Source organism: Pinus tabuliformis, chromosome 7 (assembly GCF_031772625.1).
Source record: "Pinus tabuliformis cultivar Carrire ecotype Pingquan chromosome 7, CPIR1, whole genome shotgun sequence".
Classification (NCBI taxonomy): Eukaryota; Viridiplantae; Streptophyta; class Pinopsida; order Pinales; family Pinaceae; genus Pinus; species Pinus tabuliformis.
Window position 1 is genome coordinate 38,080,835 of NC_142293.1, and position 21,771 is coordinate 38,102,605.

A 21,771-nucleotide genomic window follows, 5' to 3' on the forward strand; every position below is an offset into this window, starting at 1 on the left:
TAGGAAGCTCTAAAGAAAAATGATCAATGTTGGAATAGATTCTAGCATATGTATCTTAGGATGATAACCTTTCTTTGTAAAAAGATTCCACCGAAGAGGAAATACGATAGGCAGTATTCTCCTTCAACCCGAACAAAGCTCCAAGACTAGATGGACTTTTTTCCCACTTCTATCATAAATTTTGGGAGGTAATAAATTTTGATTTTTGCAGAATGGTGGGTTATACTTTTAAGAATAATTGCATGGGTGGGTGGAATTAAATCTTCCCTTTTAGAATTGATTCCAAAATAATTAAGCCTTGTTTCATTTTTCAACATTCAAGCTCAGTTCGCTTTGTAATGTTTCATATAAAGTGATTTTTAAGATTTTGGCCAGAAGAGTTAAGCCCCTTATTTTGAAAATATATCCACAAATCAAGGAGGTTTTGTGCATCAGAAGTAGACATTTGATAACATCATTCTTTTTGAAGAAGTTATTGTTGAAAATGCAACAAGAAAATCCTAAATTAATTTTGTCCTTGAATTAAATTAGGAATTAAATTTTAATTCCACATCTCATGACAACTTGTAATAGTTAACTAAGCTAATTTGACTTAGTTGGCTTAGTTAATTTGAGGTGAGGGTCTAACTTGAATCATGTAGAGTGTATCCTACTTTATAGGATCTCTGGTTGGGTTTATTTTGAGTTGTAATTATTTAATTCAATCTAACTAAGTTAAAGTTAGTTAAACTAGTTCCAATTGATGGAGAAATTAGAGGGAGGTCCAATAGAATGGTGTAACCTATAGCAGTGGGGTGTAACTTGTAGTGATCAACCAGTAAGCTGAAGATTCAACCATAATTAACTCATGCAAGTTAGATAAGAGAAATACCCAGTTGAGATTGGAGTTCAGGGATAGTGTACTATTAGTTGTCTAATCATTCGAATTGTACATGTGGTGCATGCAATCAGAGGAAGGCCTATGAGTATTGTGCAATTCATAATTGTGGAATTTCCCAATTAAATATGGGTTAATTCCCTATGGAGTTGCACAAGGAAATAGGAGTTTGGAAGGAAACAAAATTGGCTAAGTATTGGCTTGAGATTATTTGGGAAGCAGTGAGATAGATAGAGATAGTGCAGAGGTTGCTCGGGCCTGAGAAAAGCATTGTAATCTTCTCATATTGTCTGATTAATGCAATATACAGATAATAGGGGTTTTTAGTTGTGTCTTTCCCCAAAAAATCATTTTGTTATGTGTGATTGAATTCTTTCTCTTATATGATTCGTGATCTCATCGATCATTTATTGTTTCCGCTAGTGAGTAGATTATATTTAAGTCAATTTTTTTAGCATATTACAATCTACGGTTTGAATCTAGAAGGAATTTATACATGATATCAGAGCTAAAATCACTATAGAAGAGGAGAATATGAGTTTGTATTTTGCAGGAGAAATCGAATTTGCAGTATCATACATCAGAGCCAACAGGATGTCGTTCTATGGATTGAGACTCGAATATGCCCTTGAGGGTAGTTCGAATTATATTGCTTGGAAGGACAGTATGGAGTCAGTGTTGGAAGACAACGAACTTAAGGAATTCATAGACAAAGATATTCCTAAGCTAACCGATGCTCAGGATTTGGCAGAGTGGAGAAAGTTTGTGGAAAAGGCGAGAAGGATTATCCTAGAAGGAGTTTGAGATCATATTGTCTTGAACCTCCACGGTAAGGAAACTCCATTTTCAATGTGGAAGGTCTTGATAGAACTATTTCAAAATAGCAGTGACCACAAGAATCTAGCACTGAAGGACAAGCTCAGAAAGATCAAGATGGAGAAGGGGGACACAATACCAAAGTACTTGACCAAGTTCACCCAATGTCAGGATGAGCTTTGAAGTGTCGGTGTTACTGTTGTTGAAGATGATTTGGTGAGCCTAGAACTTCTAGGCCTTCCCAAGATCTGACACAACTACCAAGGCTCAGTTAATGGGAGGGAGAAGTTACCAGAGTGGGAGTGATTGTGATCCTACTTCGTACAAGAAGAGATTCAGCGGAATATCAGATATGGATCCTCATCCAAGCATGATGATGAGGAGAATTGTGCCTTAGTTGAAAAGGTGAAGAAAGGGAAGGGGAATTCATCCCATTCCAAATCAGGTTCCAATCAGGGTAGCAAGAAGAAGGACATGTCAAAGATTAAATGTTTTCACTCTCATGAGTTGGGAAACTATACCACAAAGTGTTTGCACAAGAAGGACGGTAAGAATCCCTTAGGAGGAGCAGCAGGTGAAGCTCTTTCTTCACAATTCAAGCTAGATTTTACCCTCATCACTTGCATGGTGACATCGGTGATGGCTAGTGTGTGGTACCTGGATAGTGGAGCCTCATTCCATATGACAGGAAACAAAGAGTTCTTCAGTGACCTAGAGGAGAAGGACCTCCATATGCACATCAAGATGGGAGATGATGGAAGGTATAGCGCGACTGACATCAGTATTGTTACCTTTCAGAGGGAGTCTGGTTCTCCTCTCACATTAAAACATGTCATGTATGTTTCGAGTTTTAAGAATAATTTGGTTTTAGTTTCCATGTTGGAGGACCGTGGCTACAATGTGATATTTAGCAAGGGAAAGGATTTCCTTCATCACATAGCCTTAGGATAGGTGAATCAAATCAAGGTTCAGGTGAAGAACCTCTACAAATTGAATGTAGAACACTGCGTTTCTTTGAGCACAAAAGTAGATAAGGTGCAGAGCTGAGACATCGGTGATTTGTGGAATATAAGATTGGGTCACTTGCACCACGGAGGTTTGAAGATCATGCAAAAAAATTCTACAGGACTTCCCAAGGGTACACTAAGGCAAAGAGACACATGCAAAGGGTGTACATTGGGGAAGTACACCAAATCTTCCTTTCATGATAAAGACAGTCGAGCACAAGTGATCCTTGATAGAGTTCACTCAGATGTGTGTGGACCATTCTCGACAACATCCACGACCAAGCATAGGTATTATGTAATATATGTTGATGATTTTCTTCATGCAAAAGAAAGATTAGACATTTGCTAAATTTCGTGGATTTAAAGCACTTTTAAAGAAAGATACTGGCAGGAAAGTTAAAACTCTTAGAAGCGATAATGGTGGAGAATATGTGTCAGATGAATTCAAGAATTTATGTGCATCAGAAGGCATTCGACGGGAGTTAATAGCACCTCATAACCCACAACAGAATGGGGTGTCGCAAAGGAAGAACATAATTATTGTGGAAGTTGCATGTGCGATGTTACATGATCAGTGCTATCGTTGCACTTGTGGGTTGAAGCATGCAACACAACTGTTTATTTGTAGAACATAAGCCCTTGTCGAATTCTAAGAAACCATATGTGGCACACTTTAGGATCTTTGGTTCATCAGTCTATTGTCATGTTACCAAGGATGCATGGAAAAAGCTAGATTCAACAACTGAGTTGGGTATATTTTTGGGGTACGTTGATACATCTCGCAAATATCGGGTGTATCTTCCATCCAACAGGATGAAAATGGTTCATAGAGATGCGAAGTTTGATGAAGAGAAGGCCATGAGATGTTCCCTTGAGAGAGAGCTTTAGTTACATGCATATAAGGATATTTTAGCTCCAAAGGAGGAACCTTAGGATGATGTGGAGCAGCCACATGCAGAGGAGAAGATAGTGGAAGCACCCACTCATGTAGAGACTTCTAGAGATGGAAGGAAGCGCACCAGAGAGACTAACATATTTATGCATGATGCTAGAGATACTGTGGGAGTACCCACTTCACAGTGCAGGTAAAGGAGGTCACCAGATCAGTACACTGGCTACATGTCTCTGATGAGCGAAAGTGTAGAGGTTAACCCATCCTCATTCGAGGAAACAGTGCAAAAACCAGTATGGGTTGATGCCATGGTTTAGGAGTATGAATCCATTATCAGAAATAGTGTTTGGGAAGTGTTCCCAAGACCATCAGACAAGTCAGTGGTGCGTTCCAGATGGCTTTACAAGGTAAAGCAAGCCGTAGATGGGAGTGTGGAGAAACACAAGGCCAAATTTGTGGTCAGAGGGTTCTCTCAGGTGGAGGGAATTGATTACGAGGAGACCTTTTCTCTAGTAGCAAGGTACTCTTCAATCATATCTATTCTAGCATTGTCAATGCAAATGGGATGGAAGATACATCAAATGGATGTGAAGACAACATTCCTTAATGGTATGATTGAGGAAGAGGTGTATACTGAGAAACCATAAGGATTTGAGATCTTCAACAAAGATTCGCCTGTGTGCAAACTCAAGTGAGTGTTGCATGGACTAAAACAAGCACCCTATGCTTGGTACACTAGAATTGACAACTATTTCACTGGGTTGGGCTTCACCAAAAGTGAAGCAGATGCGAACCTTTACCATATTATGGTTGAAGGTAAAATTTTTACTATAGTATTATATGTCAATGATTTGATTCTAATAGGTGATGAGAAGTTGATAAAATATTGAAAAGAGTATCTTACAAGAGAATTCGAGATGAATAACCTGGGGTTCATGCATTACTTTCTTGATATGGAAGTATGGCAAGGAGATGGGGAATTGTTTGTCTCTCAGGGAAAATATGCCAACAAGATATTGAAGAAGTTCCACATGGAGAGCAATAAACCCATGGAGACTCCTCTAGTAGGTAATTGGAGGAAGGAAGATGCTACTATTTATAGACAACTTGTGGGTTCACTTATGTATTTAGTGAACACACGACCGGACATGTGTTTTTCAGTTAACCAACTTAGTCAAGCCATGGTTAAACCAACCAAACTTTATTGGAAGGAAGATAAACATGTGGTTAGATACCTTATAGGGACCACTCAATTTGGTATTTGATATAGACAGACAGATGGAGTGAAGCTTCAAGGCTTCATATATACAAATTGGGAAGGGATTCCATAAAAGAGAAAGAGAACATGAGGGGGAATCTTCAATATTGGGTCAACAACAGGTTCTTGGTACATCAGTGATGAGCCTCATAAATGGGTAATTATATGGGCTCATTTTACCTCCTAACCTAGTCAAATCAACCATTCTCTTAGCTTATTGTATGATTTTCTAATTATATTTATGCTTATGCTTATAGAGTGAGTTGAGTTAGTTATGATGCCATGTGGTCTAATATGTGTTTAATGCAGATTATTGATGAATTTTGTGGTCAAAGTCAAGGATCCAGTGGAAAAATGGAACCAATAACTCGAAGTGGACAAAGGAAAGGACTTATAGGAGGGAATCCCCCTCATTTATTACTCCCCACTTCGAATTCCCCTTCATTCAGCTTGGAGTACAAGCAGCCAAGTCATGCATTAGTAGGCAGCTGAGAAAGTGGAGGATGAGTGATGATTATCTCGAGTTTTGGGAGCCAAGCCTCCCTGATTTTAAGGAAGTTGTTGGTAGCTTCATTTGTATAAGTAGAGAGGCCTAGGGCCTCACCAGGGTTGGATTTTTGCTGCAGTTTGCTTATGTAAACTCTTGTCAACTTCGAGCTTATTATCTTGGTAGTTCATGTAATCTTGTTATTGTTTTGAGAATAAAGATGGAATACTTTTTGAGTTAGCACTGAGTTACCTTAGAGGGCTGAAGCTCTTGAGTTAGGTCCCAATTCAAGTAGCCAATCTCCTCTTTACTTGGATTTGTATGTTTCATTTTAGTTTGTAGATTAGGTTGTTGTTAGATGCATTTCTTTTATGGTTAAGAATAGGTTGCTTTTGATGATTTAGTAGTTTGCTTCCATTTTTTCTCTCTATAGCAGATTAAGTAGTGATAAAGAAAAGATTGAAAAGACTATCAACAGTGCCTTGGCCTCTCTTCCTCCCTTTGGGACAATTATTTGAGGCAAAGACCCTCTTGATGCCCAAAAAACATAGATTTTCCTCTTTCATAGGATTTCTAGTGTTTGCAGCTTTCTAGTTGGTTCATAGTCTAGTTTATCTTTGCTTCAGAACTTCTTCATCATGCTCATTTCCTTATTTTCAACAGTCTTCTTTCATGCTTTGTTTTCCTGCAATGGTTATCAACATTTCCTTTCATAGATCATAGTTTACTTGATGCAAAAACTTTGTTTTTCTAGATGCACTTATTTCCTTACTTGCTTAATCTCATTGGTTGATTGTCAGTTGTTTATGCATCAGATAACTTCTAGCAGTAGGCCAGCCTATCAGTCATTCCATCCTCCATCTGATCCATGCCCTACAAGTCGCCCAAGTCTCCCATCAATTCTGCCTTAGTTTCCTGCATTTTCCATAGAATTTCTTCCTCTCTCCTTGAGCAAATCCAATCATCTTTCTCTCTCCTAATGATTCTTGGTAGACCCTAGGTGCCCTAACACTTCATTCCAACCCTCATCCACCTTTTCCACCCACTCTCACACCCTCAAAATAGCCAAAACTGCTCTTGGCCTCCTCCTGTAGGCCTCCTGTAGAACACTGTTTTTCCTCCTATAGATTTTCATGTAGGCTTTCTTTTGAAGGTCGAGTGTGGGAAAAGCCTCCAGAAGGCCACGTGAGACCTCCTAGGACCCATCCACACCATCCTACACCCTCTCAAGTCCCAAACCACACTCCAACGCCACCTATTCGCTGCCACATTCACAAACAAATAAATTTCATGCATGTCAAATTCACATAAAAATACATAAAATCCAAAAAGATGTTTTTTGCTCATTTACTTCCAGAAATAGCTTAGTTAGATGTTGTTTACCTCTTTGAATATATAATGGCATTCTTTCCATGGTTTTCATAGTGCTTTCTGCAAAAGTAGGATTAGTTGGTTAATTAGGATCTCCTTGGTTTGCTTTACATTTTAGTCTTCCTTTCTGCAAGTAGAATAACATATGTAGAGTAATCTCTCTTTTTCCTTTCATCACATATAAAGATTCTTTTGGAATCCATAGAAGTTGGCTTGAGCTCCTAGTGATCTTGCACCGGCTGATCAAGTGACAATTTGCAGTAAGAACTAGTACTTGTGCATACAGCATCGTCACTTCCAAGTTTGTTATGAACTACCGAGTTGATAAGAGTAAAGTAGGCAGTCCAGGAGTTGCAACATTATTGCTGCAATACTAGTGCTCACCACTTTTTGGCACCATCACCGAGGAAGCATCAGAGTATTTTGTAATTATTGCTTTCTTCTATTTTCTTCTTGCAACATTCTGCTAATAGTTTATTTCAGCAAAAGTAAAGTAGTCATTTCCTTTCTTCCAGTTCTGCATTTCTTTTGATTTCCTTTCAATTATGCAATTTCCATTTTAGCGAAAGTAGAATAGTCATTTCCTTTCTTCCAATTCTGCATTTCTTTTGCTTTCCTTTTTAATTCTGCAATTTCCATTTCAGCAAAAGTAGATTAGTCATTTCCTTTCTTTCAGTTCTGCATTTCCTTGCCTTCCTCTTCAATTCTGCAAATTTCATTTTAGCAAGTTCATTTCAGTTAGTTGCAGATTGTTTTGTTCAATCAATTTCAATTTTGTAGGTACTATCAGTGTGGGAAAAAAGAAAAAAAACTAACCAAAAATATTTCCTTTCATGCCTCATAGGAATAGAGATAATTCAGGAAAATTTTTGCCCAACACCCCCATTGTTTCACACAGCGAACCTTCTCTCTTCTTCGGTGGCTGCGATCAAGAAGAACCCTTAGATGAACAGCCAGACATATTTGAAGAACCTATAGGGGAAGAAGAAGAAAAAAACATTCCTTTAGAGCCAATGGCTGAACACAGAAATGCTATGGGGAATGGAGAAAGAATAGAAGGTATCTTTCCCATTCGGGAGACCAATGGGGACACCAAAATGAAGAATATAAGCCCTTCCGCCCTACCTCATTTCCATGGTATGACTACAGAAGATCCTAACACCTTCTTGTTTGAGTTTGCTGTTATCTATCGAACCTATGACTATGCAGAAGATGAGAAAAAGTTGAAATTGTTCCCTTCTACTCTCAAGGATGCAACATTGCACTGGTTCATGGGATTACCTGGCAATAGTATCACAACTTGGGCTTAGATGCAACAAGCCTTTAACAACAAGTATCGAGATTATTGTAGGTCAAAAGATGCTAAAGAAGAAATTTTCCCAATGACCATAGGAAGTGATGAGTCCCTGGAAGACTATGAGGAGAGGTTCCATCTCAGTTACAAAAGGACCGGGTGTACACTTGACCCTGAGTCTCTGAAGATGGTCCTGCTCAGGGGAATTCGGGAAGATCTTTTAGACACCCTCCATCTACTGGCCGGGGGAGACATCTACCAACTATCCTATGAAGACATAAATATTGTTTTTAGAAACCATTCTATAGCAGCCAGAAAGAAAGGTAGGGGAATCAACCCATAGCCAGTACCTCTTCCTCTAACTCATCCATTAAGGGAGAAATTGGAAACATGCTGGAAGACTTCAAGAGTGAGATGCTGCAGACTCTTGCCATGCAAATGGATACCTTGCATATCAAAAGGAAACAAGAGGAAGCAGAGAGGGATTTGGCCATATTTTTCCCTAGATGCACCAGGAGGCATTCTAGGAATGAATGCCCATTGAACTCTATAGAGGTTTGTTTAGTTTGTGAAGAAAATCATTCTATAGATAAGTGCTCTTCCTTGCCTGGACTTAAAGTTGTATATCAAGGGATTGAGGGAGTCACTGAACAACTCTATTACATAAACCAAAGAAGGCTGCATGGACCTATACCATACCAGCAGGGGATGCAAGGGACATCCTAGGCATACTACAACCCCAACCTAGTCACTTCCATACCTTCTTGGGGTCCCCTAGCTCATCCTTCATGGTCCATGCCTCCTCCTTGGTGCTTCACATCTCAATATCATGGCCAACCAGCCAATCATTCATTTCAATCCTATGTTCAACCATCACCTCAGTGGAATGCACCTCATCAGGGGTGGAGGCCCCAATACAACTCTCTTCCCACTCTTTTTCCTCCACCACCTGCCCGACCACAACCGTTACCTCCTGCTCCTCCAAAGCAACCCTGAATGCCTGCCTAGCCGAACCCGAACCCGAACAATAGACAAGCTCAGCAAGTGTATAGTGGGGAAGCATCAAGCCCAACTTATGCTGTGGAGATTCAGGAAATTAACTTGCGATATGGGAAAGTTCTCCCAGACAGTCAGCCTCTACCTAAGGAGTTTGAGGAAGATAAAGAGGGAAGTGAACCGAAAGCAATTCCACCCTTTCCTGAAAGACTATCCGTGACAGTTCAACCTACCCCAGAACAAACTGAACTCTTGGAATTAAAACATTTATGTGTAAAGATACTACTTCTCCAAGCCATAAAATATGATCCTATCTACAATAGGTTGATCAAAGAGAAGTGCTTCAGGCATCCAGGAAGGCGCAAGAGAGATGCCCCAACCATCAATGTCATAGGGCCACTGTCCGACCTAATGTTGGGGCAGGTAATCTATCCAAAATATCTAGACCCTGGAAACCTAGTAGTTGATGTCCACATCAATGTCACCATGATGCCACACACTTTTATTGATCTGGGAGCTGCCATTAATGTGATGACAAAGGACATAATGCTCAAACTCAACCTCCAGGGTTCCTTGAGCAAGACCACAACCTTGCTATAGTTAGCATACCGCTCCACCGTGACCCCTGAGGGGATTGTGGAAGATGTGATGGTCTCCATTGATTCTTGGGAGTACCCTGCTGATTTCTTAGTTCTCCAGCCAAAGGCAAAGCTCACTGGGTATCCTCTCATTCTGGGAAGACCCTGGTTGGCTACTGCCGATGCCTACATCAGCTGTCGAGCTGGGAACATGACCATAAAGAATAGGCATATGTCCAAGCAGTTAATCCTATATCCTCCTGCCCAACCCTTGTTAGAACATGATCTACCTCTCTAGTTGGAGGAGGAAGATGAGGATGAAGTTTATTCTGCACTGCTTTGTACATTAGGAATCGCCATGGGGGGAAACAACAAGATGAGGATGATATGATTGAAAATATGATTCAGAATCCACCTCCCAGTGTATCGCCTTTAGAGGACATAGTAAGAGAAACCGAAAACAACCCCTCAACTGATCTTTGTGTAGCCGACTCCACTTCTCTCCGTATTAAGAATATAGAGTTCGGTCCAGAAAGAACCTTGAAAATCAATCCATCCCTATCCACTTCCCAGGAGAAGGACTGTGTAGCCTGCTGAGAAAGCACTTAGATGCCTTTGACTGGAGCTATAAGGAGATGAAGGGAGTGCACCCTTCAGTGTGCACTCATCATATATACATTAATGAGGGTCTCAAGCTAGTCAGGTAGCCTCAAAGGAGGATGAATCCAACACTTAAAGATATTGTTAAGGAAGAACTGCAGAAATTGCTTGATGCAGGATTCATCTATCCCATCTCTAGCAGTGAATGGGTCTCTCCTTTGGTGCTAGTGCCAAAGAAAAATGGTAAGTGGAGAATCTATGTCGACTATCGGGAATTGAACAAAGCCACTAAAAAGGACCATTTCCCTTTACCTTTCATAGATCAAGTGTTAGATGGTCTGGCGGGTAAAAAGTTTTTCTCTTTCCTAGTGGGTTTAGCGTGTACAATCAGATTCAAATCAGCCCAGAAGACCAAGATAAGACCACTTTCACTTGTCCTTGGGGTACCTTTGCATACCGGATCCTTCCTTTTGGTTTGTGTAATGCTCCAGCCACTTTCCAAAGAGTGGTATTGAGTATGTTTTTTGAATTAGTTCATGATGCAATAGAGATATACATGGATGAATTTATTCCTTATGGCTCTGACTTTCAGGAAGCTTTGTCTAACCTAGGAAGAGTTCTAGATAAGTGTATTGAGATGAACCTGTCCCTCAATCCGGAAAAATGTGAATTTTTTATGACTGAAGGGACCGTGCTAGGTCATGCAATATCTCAACAAGGACTGCAGGTGGACCCCAACAAAATTTCCATCATCCAAAGAGTCCCACCTCCTCAAAAAGTGAGAGATGTCAGAATTTTCCTAGGCTTAGCTGGGTATTACCAGAGATTCATTAAAGATTTCAGCAGGCTAGCCTCTCCTTTATTTGGACTTTTAGGTAAAGATGTCAAGTTTATATGGTCAGAAAACTGTCAAGAAGCCCTAGATACCTTGAAAAGCAAACTCGTGACTACCCCAATCTTGAGAGGCCCAAACTGGACCCTACCTTTCCACATTCACATAGATGCCTTGAACAAAGCAATAAGAGTAGCCTTGGGACAAATTGATGAAAAGCTGCCTTATGCCATACACTTTATAAGTAAAAACTTGTCAAAGGTGGAGCTAAACTATACAGTCACCGAAAAGGAACTCCTAGTTGTAGTGCATTCCTTAAACAAATTCAGACATTATATCACAGGCTATCAAACCTTTGTGCACACTAATCATGCTGCAATTAGATATTTAATGAACAAACTAGGTGTAAATGCCCACATTATTAGATGGTTGCTTTTACTGCAGTAGTTTGATTTGACCATTGTTGATAAGCCTAGTAAAGAAAATGTTGTTGCTGACTTTTTGTCTAGAGTAAATTTGCCTGCAGGTGAAGAAGGAATGGTGGATGATCAAATGCCAGATGAACACCTATTTGCTATCTCAATACTCTCTCCATGGTTTGCTGATATAGCAAACTACTTGGTTTCAACATAGTTCCCACCACACTTATCCTCGAAAGAAAAGAGCAAGATAGTAAGGAAAAGTGCCCCTTTCACCTGGATTGGGGGCAATCTCTTCAAACTTGGCCCAGATTAGATCTTGAGAAGATGTGTCAGGGAGGAGGAAGTTTTTGACATCCTCCTGACCTATCATGATGGGCCTTGTGGAGGTCATTTTGTAGCAAAAAGAATTGCCTTCAAGATACTGCAAGCAGGCTACTATTGGCCAACTCTTCATCAGGATGTGAGGAGATACACCAGCCAGTGTGATCGGTGTCAAAGGATGGGGAAACCTACTCCAAAGGATGAAATGCCCATGCAACCTCAAGTGACCTTTGAGCCATTTGAGAAGTGGGGCATGGACTTTGTGGGGCCTATCAGCCCTCCTTCAAAGCAGAAGCAATACATCATTGTGTGCACCGATTACTTGACAAAGTGGGCAGAGACAAAAGCAATCAAAGCAGCGACAGAGGAAAAAGTAGCTGAATTTTTGAGAGAGAACATATTCTACAAGTTCGGGTATCCAAGAGAATTGGTCACAGATCAAGGCAGCCAGTTCACTTCTAATTTGATTAAAGACCTGCTCACACATCATAGAATCAAGCACATGACTTCCACCCCTTATCATCCACAAGCCAATGGGTAGGTGGAGGTCATTAATAGAGCAATAGAAGGGATCCTGACAAAGGTAGTGAGCAACAGTAGGAAAGACTGGGCAGACATATTAGTTGAGGCCACTTGGGCCTACAATACAACATGGAAGACTACTACAGGGTTCACACCCTATGAGCTGGTCTATGGAAAGAAGGCTTTGTTGTCAATAGAATTTGAAGTCAATACCCTGAGGATGGTAGCTCAGCTGGACCTAGACCTCATCCATGCACAGAAGGAAAGATTAATCCAGCTCAATGGATTGGATGAACACAGAATGTAGGCCCTTCTCCATACAGAGGTAGTTCAGCTTCAGAGAAATATATGGCATGACAAAAACATAAAGGAGAAGCAATTTCAAGAGGGAGATTGGGCACTACTCTATGATTCAAGATACAAAGATTTCAAGGGCAAGCTAAGGACAAGATGGCTGGGACCCTACACTGTGGAGAAATGCAATGACAATGGTTCAGTTTTGATCAGAACCATTGATGATGAAGCTATCCCCATGCTTGTCAATGGACACCGGTTGAAAGTCTACAAGAAACCCCTCTCCAAGCGAGAGTTCGTTGAATATATGAATAAAACAGTGATGGTAGTGGAGCATGTCTTAGCCTCCACTTCACCCACTCACTGAAGAAAAAGAAATAATAATGATAATAAGGACTCAAGTGAAAACCTCCATGAGGCGCTTGGGTCCCATCATTGGTTTGAAAACCTCTTTTGAGGCGGCCCAGTGATGTCAAAAAAGAGAAGAGAAAAAATAAGATCCCTGGGTGAAAACCTCCCTTGGAGGCACCTAGGGTGAAAACCTACATGAGGCACCCTGGTTATTTTCAAAAAAAGAGAGAGAAAGAAAATGAATTTCCAGTTGCATTGCAGGTTTGAAGGAGGACTACAAGAAGTAGTAGAAGGTGCCAAGGGAGCCCTGAAACCAATACCGACACCTATCCTACCTTCCCACACCTTTCTCCGTCATTCTTAGCATTCTTTCAACCTCACTGTGCTTCTTTTCCAAAAACTGTGTTTTCTACAGGAGGCTCTATGTTTTCTACAGGATGCCCCTATAGGAATTACAGAGAGCCAGAAATGGACATAGAAAGCAGTTTGAGGAACAAGGAAGCTTCATAAAAGGTCTGTAAATCCTCCTACAGTCTTCAAACCTCCTTGCCATCATTTCCAAGCCTGCATCACATCCCAAGCATTATTCTTCTTCCTGCCCTAGAAAAAACAGTTTTTAGAAAAAGGAAAAAAAAACAAAAATGAGAAAAGAAATAGCACCATCCACCTCACCTGAAGCCACCCATTACCTCTCCATATCTATCTACATCTCTGGCATCATCCTCACAGCTCCAAGCACCGAAAGAAGTTGAAATTTCAAAGGGAGAAGCAGCTACAAGAGCTCCTGTAGGAATTCCTGTAGCAGCCGATCCCATTAAAATCTGGCATCAACAGCAAGAAGGTGCAAATATGAAGGTTGAAGAAGACAACTGAAGATTAGATCCAACCAGAGAGGAACTTGCACAAAGCATAGCCACACATCAGCAAGCAGACAACATGCATCAAAGGAACCAAAGGCATGCAGCAAGAGAGAGAGCCACATCACCTCACAGCAAATGCATTCGGATCTCAAGTAAGTAACTAACCCACTTCTCTGTTTGCATTTGTGTAATTAGAAGGTATGCAACAACAACAAGATGGTTGAGGTTGAACGAGGGAAAGGTGGCCAGTTAACTGGGCCACCTTCATCTAGTTGACTCCACTCATCCGAAGATGTCACCCACACGTGCGCATAGTCAACTCAAGAGGAATGTCAAGGACAGGTAGTGGAGGCAGTGTGAACTCCGATGCAATCATGTGGGATGATTACGAGGGAAGGACCATGATGACAAGGTAAGTGGGGACCAACGGTCCTAATATGGCTGTCGTACACTTGGCCAGCTCACCCTCCATCACCGGAAATATCCATAAAAAGCAATAAGTACTCCTCCCCGAGCAGTCTCACCACCTTTTCCTTCATTCTCTCCTTGAAACTCCGCTCCTGCAACCTTCTCGTGCCCCCACAACCTCGAAACCATCGTTCTCCATTAATCTCTCCCATATCCCTGCTCTCAACATTTTCTACAGGAGCACTTACAGGTTCTACAGGAGAACCTACAAGAATTCTATAGGAGGGCTAACAGTCTTCTACAGGAGGGCTAGTGAGCTGTTTTGGAGAGGGAAAACACGGGTTTTAGCACAATTCTCGGGCTGAAGAGGTAGGTTCTTGGCATACCTCCATTGAATATCTAAATATGCAAGCAGTGGTTTAATTTTGGGGAGGAAATAGAACTTTTGGGTGGAGGAAATTCATAAAAGAATTGTTGCTTATTTCTTAAAAAAACACAGTTTCTCTGTCTCTCTATTTTTCTTCAAAAATTGTTCTCTCCATTTCCATATTTGGTTTTCCAAGGAAGCATAAACAAAATGACAGGAGGTTTTATGAGGAAGGAGCCCACCAACTCCTCCAGGCTCCATGCACATCCCCAAGTAGTGGACATATTCATAAGAGACAATTGGATGAACTTTTTTGAGAAATTCCGTGGGTTTGATGAGGAAATTGCTCAAGAATTTGCCCACTCTTTGGTCCCTCACACCAGAACACATGCCACTATCACCTTTAGAGGCCTTTCCATGGAGATAACCCCTGAATTTATCAGTAGGGTCACTACCCTTCCTCTTGGGTTGCCTTGGAGTAAGGATGAAAAACCAATTGGCCAGACTACCAAGAAAGACTTCTTCCAAAACAATGAAACCCCTGTAGAAGATAAAAATGGCATAAGAAGGGCTAGCATACCATATCCTTGGGATGAGGTTAGATATCAAATAATCAAGTATATTTCTTGTGAGGGGAGGTACAACATTGTCTATGGTTATCACTTTAGAATCATGCATGAATTAAGGTATGGCATGGACACTCTAGCCCCTCAGAAGCTCAACATCCCCTACTTCTTCCTGTAGTCCCTCATTGACTCCAATACTAAAGTAAAAGAAGGAAATCTAGAGTAGCTAGCTGACCATGGGTTAATCAAAATTTTAGTGGAAGAAGCCCTTCATACATTTACACTCCCTATAGCATGGGAAATCTTCCGAAACATGACTGCTGAAGATGACATAAAGACCCTCACCTATGATATTAGCCCTACTAGTAGTGAGGAGGAAGAGCATCAAGGGGGAGAAGGTGAAGAAACTGGTGATTTAGAGGAACAAGAAGGGAAGAAGGAAGAAACCGAAAGAGAGGAGGAGAAAGATGAAGAAATAGAGCAGGGAGAAACAGAGCAAACAAAGACAGAGAAAGAGATAGAAGGAGGAGAAAAAGGGGTAGAAAAGACAGAAGTGTCCCCTGAGACCCTAGAAAGAGAGGTAGCAGCTGCTCTCACTGCCCTCAGCACACCAATTAAACCAAAACAGAAGAGGAAGAGGCAGACCTCAATGTATTTCAGGGCTAGGAAGAGCACAAGGATCAAAACAGGGAAACCCCAGCCTTCTTCTAAAGTGCCAATTATTATTGAAGATTCACCCTTTGCCCAAGGAAAAGAATCCCCTTCCAAGGCACCTATCACTTATGAAAGGGGGACTCCTAGATCTCCCACATGGAAATAAAAAGTAGAACTATAGGACTCAAAAACAGTCCTGCAGGAAGCACATACTGTTTTACAGGAGATCCTGTCAAAACTACAGGAGACCCAAAAACTTGAAAAAAGGGTAGAAGGATAGCCACAAGGAAAGGAGGAAGCAATAGAGGCACAAGAACCTGATCCCCAGCCTAGTCTTGGCTCTTACTACAATCTTCTTGAGGGGGGAAGAATCATTCCACAAAAATTTGCAATTCCACTATTCTTTGAATTAGAGAGGGAAATAATAAGGACCCATAGGTGGATGCAAATAGCCAAATCCAAGGGAGTTGAGGATATTGGCCATATGGAGAACAAACTCAGAGAAATGGGCAGAGAGTTAAGTGCTGTCAGACACAGGGAAGCAATCACAAGAAGTCACCTTGAAACTGAAAATGAATTGCTAAGAAGACAGCTGCAAGAGAAAGAGACCCAACTGGCATGCATGGCCAGCTGGTCCATGGAGGCATTGCAATGTAGGACACCAAAAAATCCTATGGCCTGTATCTCAAGGACCAATGGATGCAATTTCAGATAAAGACTTTGGCACAAAGAGGCACAATGCCTTTCCAAGATTACAGGCAGTTTATGGACCTGTGTGACCAAAGCACATCAAAAGATAAGGCAAAGATGGCAGAATTCTATCTGCATAACATGGCCCTCACAGACATGAATGTGTGGGACCCCAATGCTATGCTAGGCGACCTGCAACTAATGGCCATGGCTTCATGGATGAACCATGAAGAGTCAAGGGCAGCAGAAATAAGAAGGTTGATGATAAAGGAATAAAATGAGCCCTTAATGGTCAGAGCCGAGACATCAGACCCCATGGCACTCATCAGCATACATAACTTGCTTGCACATAATCCTTAGATTTCCCCTTGATATATCAGTGATCAGGCACAAGCCATTGCACATTTTGAGGATATGGAAAGGTTACTTGGGCATGACTGTGTGCATGCATGTATGAGGAGATGGAACACCTTACCACACAGTCTACAAATTAGGGAGTATCATTCCCCAATAAGGATGAAAGAGGCATTAAGAAGAGTGCCAATGTACAAGCGCTCCCTGCAAAGGCTGAAGGTCAATTGGATTGGCCTCAAATTGAGTCCCCCACTACTGCTAGGAATGCTAGAAGGCAGAAAAGAAGAAGAAAAGCAACAGCAGTGGGAAGAGATAGACAAGAAGGAAGGATTCTATGACAAGGAAGAGGAGACCACATCAGAAGCATGGGATGCTAGGGAGGCCACCAGGGCCATAAAAGATGAGGAGATGGACTAAGTTGCTCAGAGGATGAGCAACACTTTCAGTAGGGGGGTGATGATGAGCCTCATAAATGGGTAATTATATGGGCTCATTTTACCTCCTAACCTAGTCAAATCAACCATTCTCTTAGATTATTGTATGACTTTCTAATTATATTTATGCTTATAGAGTGATTTGAGTTAGTTATGATGCCATGTGGTCTAATATGTGTTTAATGCAGATTATTGATGAATTTTGTGGTCAAAGTCAAGGATCCAGTGGACAAATGGCAGCAATAACTCGAAGTGGACAAAGGAGAGGACTTATAGGAGGGAATCCCCCTCATTTATTACTGCCCACTTAGAATTCCCCTTCATTCAGCTCGGAGTACAAGCAACCAAGTCATGCATTAGCAGGCAGCTGAGCAAGTGGAGGATGAGTGATGATTATCTCGCGTTTTGGGAGCCAAGTCTCCCTGATTTTAAGGAAGCTGTTGGTAGCTTCATTTGTATAAGTATAGAGGCCTAGGGCCTCACTAGGGTCGGATTTTTTTTTGGATTTTTGCTGCAGTTTGCTTATGTAAACTCTTCTCAACTTCAAGCATATTATCTTGACAGTTCATGTAATCTTGTTATTGTTTTGAGAATAAAGATGGAATCCTTTTTGAGTTAGCACTGAGTTACCTCAGAGGGTTGAAGCTCTTGGGTTAGGGCCCAATCCAAGCAGCCAAGCTCCTCTTTACTTGTATTTTTATGTTTCATTTCAGTTTGTAGATTAGGTTGCTGTTAGATGCATTTCTTTTATCGTTAAGAATAGGTTGCTTTTGATGATTTAGTAGTTTGCTTCCATTTGTACTCTCTATAGAAGATTACGTAGTGATAAAGAAAAGAGTCAACAGGCTAGCAACAGTGCCTTGGCCTCTCTTCCTCCCTTTGGGACAATGATTTGAGACAAAGACCCTCTTGCTGCCTCAAAAACACAGATTTTCCTCATTCACAAGACTTCTAGTGTTTGCAACTTTCTAGTTGGTTCATAGTCTAGTTTAGCTTTGCTTCAGAACTTATTCATCATGCTCATTTCCTTATTTTCAACAGTCTTCTTTCATGCTTTATTTTCCTGCAATGGTTATCAACATTTCCTTTCATAGATCATAGTTTACTTGATGCAAAAACTCTGTTTTTCTAGATGCACTTATTTCCTTGCTTGCTTAATCTCATTGGTTGACTGTCAGTTGTTTATGTATAAGATACCTTCTATCAGCAGGCCAACCTATCAGTCATTCCATCCTCCATCTGATCCATGCCTTACAGGTCGCCCAAGTCTCCCCTCAATTCTGCCTTAGTTTCCTACATTTTCCATAGAATTTCTTCCTCTCTCCTTGAGAAAATCCAATCATCTTTCTCTCTCCTAATGATTCTTGGTAGACCCTAGGTGCCCTAACACTTCATTCCAACCCTCATCCACCTTTTCCACCCACTCTCACACCCTCAAAACAACCAAAACGGCTCTCGACATCCTCTTGTAGGCCTCCTGTAGAACGTTGTTTTTCCTCCTGTAGATTTCTTGTGTCCTCTTATAGATTTTCCTGTAGGCTTTCTTCTGAAGGCCGAGTCTGGGAAAAGCCTCCAAAAGGCCACCTGAGACCTCCTAGGACCCATCCACACCATCCTACATCCTCTCAATTTCCAAAACCACACTCCAATGCCACCTATTCGTTGCCACATTCACAAACAAATAAATTTCATGCATGTCAAATTCACATAAAAATACATAAAAATCCAAAAAGATGTTTTTTTCTCATTTACTTCCAGAAATAACTTAGTTAGATGTTGTTTACCTCTTTGAATAGATAATGGCATTCTTTCCATGGTTTTCATAGTGCTTTATGCAAAAGTAGGATTAGTTGGTTAATTATGATCTCCTTGGTTTGCTTTATATTTCAGTCTTTCTTTCTGCAAGTAGAATAGCATCTGTAGAGTAATCTCTCTTTTTCCTTTCATCACATATAGAGCTTCTTCTAGAATCCATAGAAGTTGGCTTGAGCTCCTAGTGATCTTGCGATGGCTGACCAAGTGACAACCTGTAGTAAGAACTAGTACTTGTGCATACAACACCGTCACTTCCAAGTTTGTTACGAACTACCAAGTTGATAAGAGTAAAGTAGGTAGCCCAGGAGTTGCAACATTATTGCTGCAATATTGGTGTTCACCAATCAGGAAGCAAAGATCTGTTGCACTTAGTTCAACATAAGCAAAATACATGGTTGTTAGTCAAGCATATTTTGAGGTTATATGGATGTGGAAGATCCTTGTTGGGTTATTTGGTCAACAAATGGATCCTACAGTGATTTACTATGATAACCAGAGTTGTATCAAACTCTCTAAGAATCAATTTTTTCATGATTAGTACAAGCATATCGACATCCAGTATCACCATCTATGATATTGTGTGCAGAGGAGAATCATGTTGCTGGATTACATTCCTACATAGGAGCAAGATGCAGATATTTGGACAAAGGCATTGCCAAGATGCAAATTCATGTTTCACAAAGGCAGGATCACGTAGTAGATAATCCCTTTCTTGTTGAGAGGGAGTGTTGAAAATGAATTAAGAAAATCCTAATTTAATTTTTTCCTTGAATTAAATTAGGAATTAAATCATAATTCCACATTTCATGACAAATTGTAATAGTTAACTAAGTTAATTTGACTTAGTTGGCTCAGTTAATTCGAGTTGAGGGTCTAACTTGAGTTATGTAGAGTGTCTCCTACTTTATAGGAGCCCTGGTTGAGTTTGTTTTGAGTTGTAATTATTTGATTCAGTCTAACTGAGTTAAAGTCAATTAAACTAGTTCCAACTGATTGAGGAATGAGTGGGAGATCCAGTAGTGGGTGTAACCTATAGTGATCAACCAGTAAATTGAAGATTCACTCATAATTAACTCATGCATGTCAAATCAGAGAAAGACATAGTTGAGATTGGAGTTCAAGGACATTGTACTATCAGTTTTATAATCATCTGAATTGTACAAGTGGTGCATGCAACCAGAGGAAGTCCTATAAGGATTGCACAATTCATAATTGTGGAATTTCTCAATTAAATATGGGCTAATTCCCTAGGGAACTGCGCAAGGAAATATGAGCTTTGAAAGCAACAAAATTGGATAATTATTGGCTTGAGCTTGTCTGGGGAGTAATGAGATAGATAGAGATAGTGCAGAGGTTGCTCGGGCTTGAGAAAAGCATTGTAATATTCTTATATTTTCTTATTAATGCAATATATAGATAGTAGGGGTTTTTAGCTGTGGTTTTCCCCAGAAAATAATTGTGTTATGTATGATTGAATTCTTTCTCTTATATGCTTTGTGATTCCATCGATCGTTTATTATTATTGTTGATGAGTAGAGTAGATTCAATTCAATTATTTTAGCATATTGCAATCTGCAGTTTCAATGAATCTACAAGGAATTTCTATAGTTATTAATTCCAATTAAAATTGGGGAGACAAAGGCATGATTGTCAAACTTGACAAAGGAAATACCTTTGAAAAAATGAGTCATGAAATCCTATTAAAGGTGATGACAAAATTTGGCTTTGATGCTAAATTCATTCATTGGGTTTCTCTTTACATCAAATCACCTGGGATTTCCCCCTTAGTTAACGGGAGAGTGACTAGGTTTTTTCGTTCCTCGCGAGGCCTTTACAAAAGCTACCCCTTATCTCCCTTATTTTATATCATTATGGTGGATTCCCTTATCAACGCATTAGATTTTGAAAGAATATGTGAGCACCTCCCCAGGAATCGGGTTTGTCAGAGGTATCAAGAACATCAATCACTCTCAATTTGTTGATGATGCCCTTTTGATGAGTGGAGCTTACTTAATAATAACAAGAATATTCAAAAAGGTTTTGGATAATTTTTTTGAATAATGTTATTAGGGATTAAATTTCCCGGACCTCTCTACTATATCATATTTGTATATTCCATTGGATAGGAATGGAAATTGTATATCTTTTGGACAAAATAATAGGGGAATAAACTAAAAGTTTTAAATCTTCATTTCATGAGCGTCACATGGCTCTAAGAAGCTTGGCCCATGAAGTATTTGTGTTTTACCACATAAATATTATAAAATAGGAAGCTTAGTAGTAGAGATGCACAAGTTACTCGAGGTTATCTACAACTTCTTTAAGTTGAAATCATGTTTATGATATTTGTCAAATATGCTCAGTTCGAGGGCATATGGACTAATTTTTGGAAAATAGGTAAAACTTGTAAGACTCATGTGATTTCATAGTAAAGTCATGATCAAATGGAACATTGTTCCAATCAGCTAACACATGTCCCAAGTTTCATTTCCCATAATGTGTTATTAAGATTGAAAATGAAGGAAATTAATCAAGAGGATTTCAACAAAATAGAAAAGGATTTTGGAGTTAAGCAAGGAGTAGGAAAATTGAATAAATATTGCAAGATTGAAATTGGTGTATGCATAACCCAAGTATCACAATATTCAACTACCATGGGATCTTATGATGTAGCTATTGGTATGGATTTATTAGCAAGCCATGAA